Source organism: Theobroma cacao, chromosome 7 (genome assembly GCF_000208745.1).
Source record: "Theobroma cacao cultivar B97-61/B2 chromosome 7, Criollo_cocoa_genome_V2, whole genome shotgun sequence".
Lineage (NCBI taxonomy): Eukaryota > Viridiplantae > Streptophyta > Magnoliopsida > Malvales > Malvaceae > Theobroma > Theobroma cacao.
The window spans coordinates 4694592-4701443 of NC_030856.1; the positions used below are offsets into that span (position 1 = coordinate 4694592).

General features: G+C 33.5%; 1 pseudogene; it reads left to right on the forward strand.

The window, feature by feature from the left end:
* Positions 1381-6639, forward strand: LOC108662947 (annotated as a pseudogene).

A 6852-nucleotide genomic window follows, 5' to 3' on the forward strand; every position in this document is an offset into this window, starting at 1 on the left:
AACTTTCTCTCTCTAAACCCATATGATCAGATTTGAATCCATCATCAAAACACATAATTTAACCATGGAAAATAAGGAGAAATGCATGGAAATGATAAATCTTAAGCTAAGCTTGAAAAATCATACCTTTAAACACTTGATTCCTTGAAAAATCACACTTTTTCTTTGAATTTTCTCACTCTAGGGTTTGTTCTTATTTCTCTCTCTCTCCTGCTGGTTTTGGCTGACCATCCCAATGAAGAATTCAGGAATTTTCAAGCCTTTTAATAGGCTTAATAAAATATTATTATTTTATTTACCTTTTGAATTTTTATTATTTTATTTTTTTCTAGCCATCCTTTTTACTTTCTTTTTCTACCACTCAATCCTTTTCACTTATCCATGTCTTCCATGAAATTCTAGACTTTTTCAAAGTTTTGGTGGAGTAAATTTTTAAAAATTACACTTTTGCCCCCGTAAAGTGAAAAATTACATTTTTACCCAAAAAAACTGAAAAATTACCCATAAACATATTTTTCATCCCTTATACTCATACCATTCTTCAATTTGTCAAATGTGATCTAAATTCTCTCAAAATCTCAAATTTTGTTCGCGGGTGGAAAAATTACAATTTTGCCCATAGATAGTGAAAATTCTGGTTTGACTCCAAATTGATCCTCGAACTCCTAATTACCATTTTGAGTCATCTCTGAACTGTAAAACTCTTAATTTCACCTTAAAATTTCTATTTGAACTAGTTCGAGGCTTAATCGACTTAATGATACCATTAGGAGCAATATCGTCTTTTAACGATTTCTCGAACGTCCTAATATATAAACATTCTATCAAGCATGTGAATGACATTATAATTATTTTACAAAGCAGGGTTTGACATTAATATTTTAATATTATTTTATTAATAAAATATTATTTTATTTCAAAAATTTCCTCTTACCTCCTCTTGTCTCCTTGGCACCCAACATATCTTATTATGCCTATTTAGACCTTAAAATACCATAAAACCTTCTTCTACATGACGTTTTTTCTAAGTCTAGAAATGCATGTTTGCTTAATTACTTGCAACTTGAAAGGTCTTGGTTTTAGTCATAGTCTTACGGTCTAGTAGTGTACAAGGAAATCATTTTTAGATGTTACTTTATGATAGAATCAAATGTAAAGTTCCCTGATTTTTTGGGTAACAAAGAATTTTAACATCTTGGATTTACCGGAGTAGTTGGGATCTCTACATTAAGCTAAAGATGTTTCCATCATGTTAGTTAAAGATACTTCCATCATGTTAGTTCGTAGTCTCTGTCACGATCGATGAATAATTCCAAGGTCAATCGAGCCAAAGTCTTGCCTAGAAGCCTGGAGTTTAATGCTGTTTAGAATGTTCAATCAAATGGCGTCTATTCTTATCTTCTAAGCAAAAAGCTTTCAGACTATACATCCATGGACATGGATATCCTTTCTTTCAGTGCTTGTTTCCTCATCATCTTCTCAAAAGCTTCCAACGCACTCGACAAGATTTCTCCTACTGAACCACTCATTGATGGCAAGACCTTGGTCTCTAGTGATGGAAGCTTTATATTGGGTTTCTTCACTCCGGGGAGTTCTAAGAATCGTTACTTGGGAATTTGGTACAATAACATCCCCATGCAAACTGTGGTTTGGGTTGCAAACAGGATAAACCCGATAAATGACACCACTGGCTTGCTGAGGATAGAAACCACTGGCAGAGTCGTGCTTCTAGGTCAGAACCAAACAACTGTTTGGTCAACTAATTCCACAAAAGCAGCTCAGAATCCGATTCTGCAGCTCCTGGATTCAGGCAATCTTGTTGTTAGAAATGGAAACGATGGTAATTTAGAGAACTACTTTTGGCAAAGCTTTGATCATCCAACTGATACAATGTTACCCGGGATGAAGATTGGTTGGGACCTGAGAACTGGTTTAAATCGAAGACTAGTAGCATGGAAGAACTCAGATGATCCATCTCTTGGGGACCTTACTTATGGGGTGGAGCTCCAAGGCAATCCAGAAATGGTGCTGCGGAAAGGCTCAGAAAAGTACCATCGCAGTGGCCTATGGAATGGCGATGGATTTAGTGGCGCGACAAATCACAGATCAAATCCGGTCTATGATTACAACTTTGTCTGGAATGAGGAGGAGGTGTACTACACATATTACCTCAAAAATAAATTGGTGAAGTCAAGGTTAGTTTTGAACCAAACTGAAAAGTTAAGACAGCGGTACACATGGAACCTAGAAACTCAAACTTGGGATTGGTATTCCAACTTGCCAAGCGATTATTGTGACAGATATGGACTTTGTGGTGCAAATGGGAACTGCGATAATTCCACGCTTCCAGCTTGCCGATGTTTGAAAGCGTTCAGGCCCAAATCGCTTGAAAGATGGAACTCCTTAGACTGGTCTGAAGGGTGTATACACAATAAGCCATTAAACTGCCAAAGCGGAGATGGATTTATTAGAATTGAGAGGGTGAAAACGCCAGATGCCTCACATTCTTGGGTGAGCAAAAGTATGAATCTCGAGGAATGCAAGGCGAGGTGCTTGCAGAACTGTTCTTGTATGGCATACACTAATGCAGATATTAGAGGAGGAGGTAGCGGCTGCGCCATGTGGTTTGGTGATCTAATTGATATTAAACAATTTCCATCAGCTGGCCAGGATCTTTACATCAGAGTCTCTGCTTCAGAAGCAGGTATCAGTTTAAAATCGCAACATATTCTTGTTACAGCTTGTGATCAGGGGCGGAGCCTCAAACAGTTTGACCTCCCAGAATTTTAAAATTTTTTTATATTGTAAAATTTTTTAAAATTTTTTAATATATTCTCTTCATGGTCTTTAAATAATTTTTTATTTAATAATTAATACAAATAAAAAATAATAAAAAATATCCCACATGCTTTATTTAATTTTAAACTTTTTTATTTTTTAAATTTATATTATTATTTTTATTTATATTTTTTATATTATTTGCTTATATGTTCTAAATTTTTATAGATTTGTTTTTTCAAATTTCTACAAACCATCAATCATATTCTTTTTTTTTTGTTATGTCATATGTAAGTTTTATCTTCTACTTATTATATTTGACTTTTTTTTTACTATGTGAATTTTATTTTTCATTATTTTAATTTTTAAAATTAATAAATTATTATACAATTTTCAAATATAAGTTGTAGTGATGCACTGTTGCTTAAAATTTTATTAATATATCATTTTTTGATTAATCTTAATTATGTAAGAGGAAATTATCTTGAGTATATATGTTTTATATGCTTTACGTTTTATATTTAGTTAAAAAAAATTTTCTTGAATATATAGTTTTTGAATAATCTTAATTATATAAGAAGAAATTATTAATCTTATATATCGCATTTAATTATTTATATTTTATGCATTATAGTTTCATGTTTAGTATTATAAGTTTAAATAGAAATAAAAAAGAATATTGCATGTTGAATGTATTAATTTGATTTTTCAAGTTTGATTAAAGTATAAGTAAGTTGAAAACAACTAACAAATACTTTAAAAGAAAAAATACAAATCGTCTAAATGATTCTCCTACACTTGAGCCATCAAGCCTTAATACTTCAACTCATGAATAAAAGCCATATGAATCAAAATGTCCAATACTCAATCTTAAAAAAATAGATTTTTTTAGTATATAAAATTTAATTGATGAATTTGAATTTAGAAAATATAATCGAGCACAACTTTCTTAAAAAACTATTATAAGTCTTTTTTTTATTTACATGTTATATAAAATTATTTTTTATTAACAATTTTTTGATTATTGATTAAATTCAATATATTAATTTTTAAAATTTTTAACTTTTCTTTGTCTGTTTCTAAACCCTTAACAAAAATTGATTAACTCCGCCCCTACTTGTGATAATTTCTTTTGAAAATTGTATAATTTTATTTGTGCTCCTTCATCAATATTGATCATCAGAACTGAACAACAAGCCTAAGGCGAAGCTGGCTGTGATAATTGCAACACCAATTTCTTTGTTCTTGGGGATTCTTGTAGTCATTTATTACATCCGGAGAAGAAGGAGAAAATTAGAAGGTAACATCGACTATGGTCCTCATGAAGCGGGGGAAAGTTGGTATTTGATACAAATACCGAAATCATTTTTGCTCACAGCAGCGCTATCAAATCCCTGCCCTGTTTTCAAGAAAACAGTAATTCTGACATTTGCCATTTCACTTATATTCCTTATCAAATTTGATAATAGATGGTTTTCAATTTTGTTTTATGATCTGACAAAAGAGGGAGTCCATCAACAATCGGTTGGATATTTTTTGTTTTAGTGTTCAGAAGAAGCATACAGCCTTTTTTCTTCTATCTAAATCTATCAATATGCATAAGAAAGCATATTTCTATGTTGAATGCTAGCCTATTTTCACTACTGTTTCAGATGAAGCTGAAGAAAGGGATGAAATGGATCAAATGAACCAAGGCCAGAGTGAAGATATGGACCTTGCTGTATTCCAGCTAGGTACGATAGCCAGAGCTACTGATAATTTTTGTCTTGATAACAAGCTAGGTGAAGGAGGTTTTGGACCTGTTTAGAAGGTAAAGTTGACAGCATATTACTGAAGTGATCTCAAGTACAGAGAATTCATTTTTATTGAAAGCTCATCAAAATGTTCTTATTCTCCAGGGCACACTTGCAAATGGACAAGAAATTGCTGTGAAAAGACTTTCAAAGAGTTCCGGACAAGGATTGAACGAGTTTAAAACTGAAGTAAAGTTGATTGCCAAACTTCAGCATCGGAATCTTGTAAGGCTTCTTGGGTGCTGCATTCATGGAGAGGAGAAAATGCTGGTTTATGAATACATGCCTAACAGAAGTCTTGACTCATTTATTTTTGGTCAGCAACCTTTCAATTCTATATTTTCTGCTCTCGGCTTGTGAAATAGTTTTCTTTTGCTGTTTCAAAAAGTCAAATAGATACAGAATTAACATGAATGCAGTACTTGACAGATCAAAGAAGATGCAAAGTATTAGATTGGCCCAAGCGTTTCCAAATTATCTGTGGGATTGCTAGGGGACTACTCTACCTTCATCAAGATTCCAGATTAAGGATTATTCATAGAGATCTGAAAGCTAGTAATGTTCTGCTTGATAGTGAGATGAACCCAAAAATTTCAGATTTTGGCACGGCCAGAACTTTTGGAGGAGACCAGACTGAAGCCAATACAAACAGAGTGGTTGGAACTTAGTAAGTCTACTTTTTCTGCAAATTTGATCTATAGATCCCCATGAAAATACATACTTTTATCTGACAATGTCCTGCAGCGGTTATATGGCACCAGAATATGCTATCGATGGCCTGTTTTCAGTAAAATCAGATGTGTTTAGCTTTGGCATACTGTTGTTGGAGATGATAAGTGGAAGAAAGAATAGAGGATTCTATCATCAAAAGCAAAGTGGCAACCTTATTGAACGTGTAAGCCTTTTTGTCATTATCTTTTGTTACTTATCTTCAACTGACAAATTGTAGAAATTTCTCTAATAAAAGAGAAAAATAAACTACGAAGAAAGTGAATCTCAGAAAAGGTAAAAAACAGGCTAGCAAAAATAATGAGGAAAACCAGAAGTTAGGAAGAGAAGCACCCACCCATTTTTCATATTTCATATATAAAGAAAGTAGCAAACAAAACCGACCACACAATTCGGTATTGGAGAATGAAATGCTGAGGAATAACAGCTAAGCACAGGATGCCAGACTTGGAATTCTGTGTCTTGCAACGGACACTCCAATGGTTCTGAAAAATAGTCAAAATACCAGACAAAAAAAAATTGTGGCCTTTTAGCCTTACACGGACCAAATAAAACGACACAGTAAAATGGCATTTAGCCAAAGTACAAGAAACAATCAAACGACAAGCCTATATTGGTTTCATAAGTCATTAAACCAATAGCTGAAATGTCACCGTATATTTCTCCTTCCTTTTTTCAACAAGTTGTTGCTTTGGCACCCAATTTCTTCTTCTTCTTCTTCTTTACCAGATGGAATTACAGAACTTTTAACACAAATGATAAATGAATTTCATGTTGCTGCAGGCATGGAGATTATGGAAAGAAGGAAGACCTTTGGATCTTGCTGATGATTTCTTAGCAGAGACTGGCAATCTATCACAGGTGTTACGATGCATCCACATTAGCCTTTTATGTGTACAACAGCATCCTGAGGAAAGGCCAAGCATGTCATCCGTGCTTCTGATGTTGGGAAGTGAAAACGAATTGCCGCTGCCTGAACAACCTGGTTTTTGGCATCACAAGAGTCCTTTTGAAGCAGATTCTGCATCCGGTAACTATGGATCATCTTCGATAAACGAAATAAGTCTATCACTATTCCAGGCTCGATAGAGGCTGATATGCTTCATTAAATCTATTATGCTCCAAACTATCAGTAATGATCCCAATCCCATATTTGGGTCATGTGCTTTTAACGCAAATGTTGGCGAGAAATGTTTCAAAAATAAAGAATGCAATCAAGTACAAATAGTTGTGTTCTGTTTATTCCATGGATAGATAGATTGAAGGACCAAACTGCAGCTCCATACAGTTGACATATACAAATTCAATGCAATCTCATCATTTACAAGTTGTTGACTTATCTTGTTTGCTGCTGCATTTATGTAAAATCAAGAGCCACCTAATCTTGTCAGCTTGAAAAATAATAATTGTAATGCATGATGAGCCCATCTTTCCCCTCAACATGAGTGTTAATTAGTGTGATAAATGAATCAACAAACTAATTTCATTGTCTTTATATCATTCTGTGCATAATCAAGCCTTTGTTATCAACAACAAGAAAAGATCATTCATA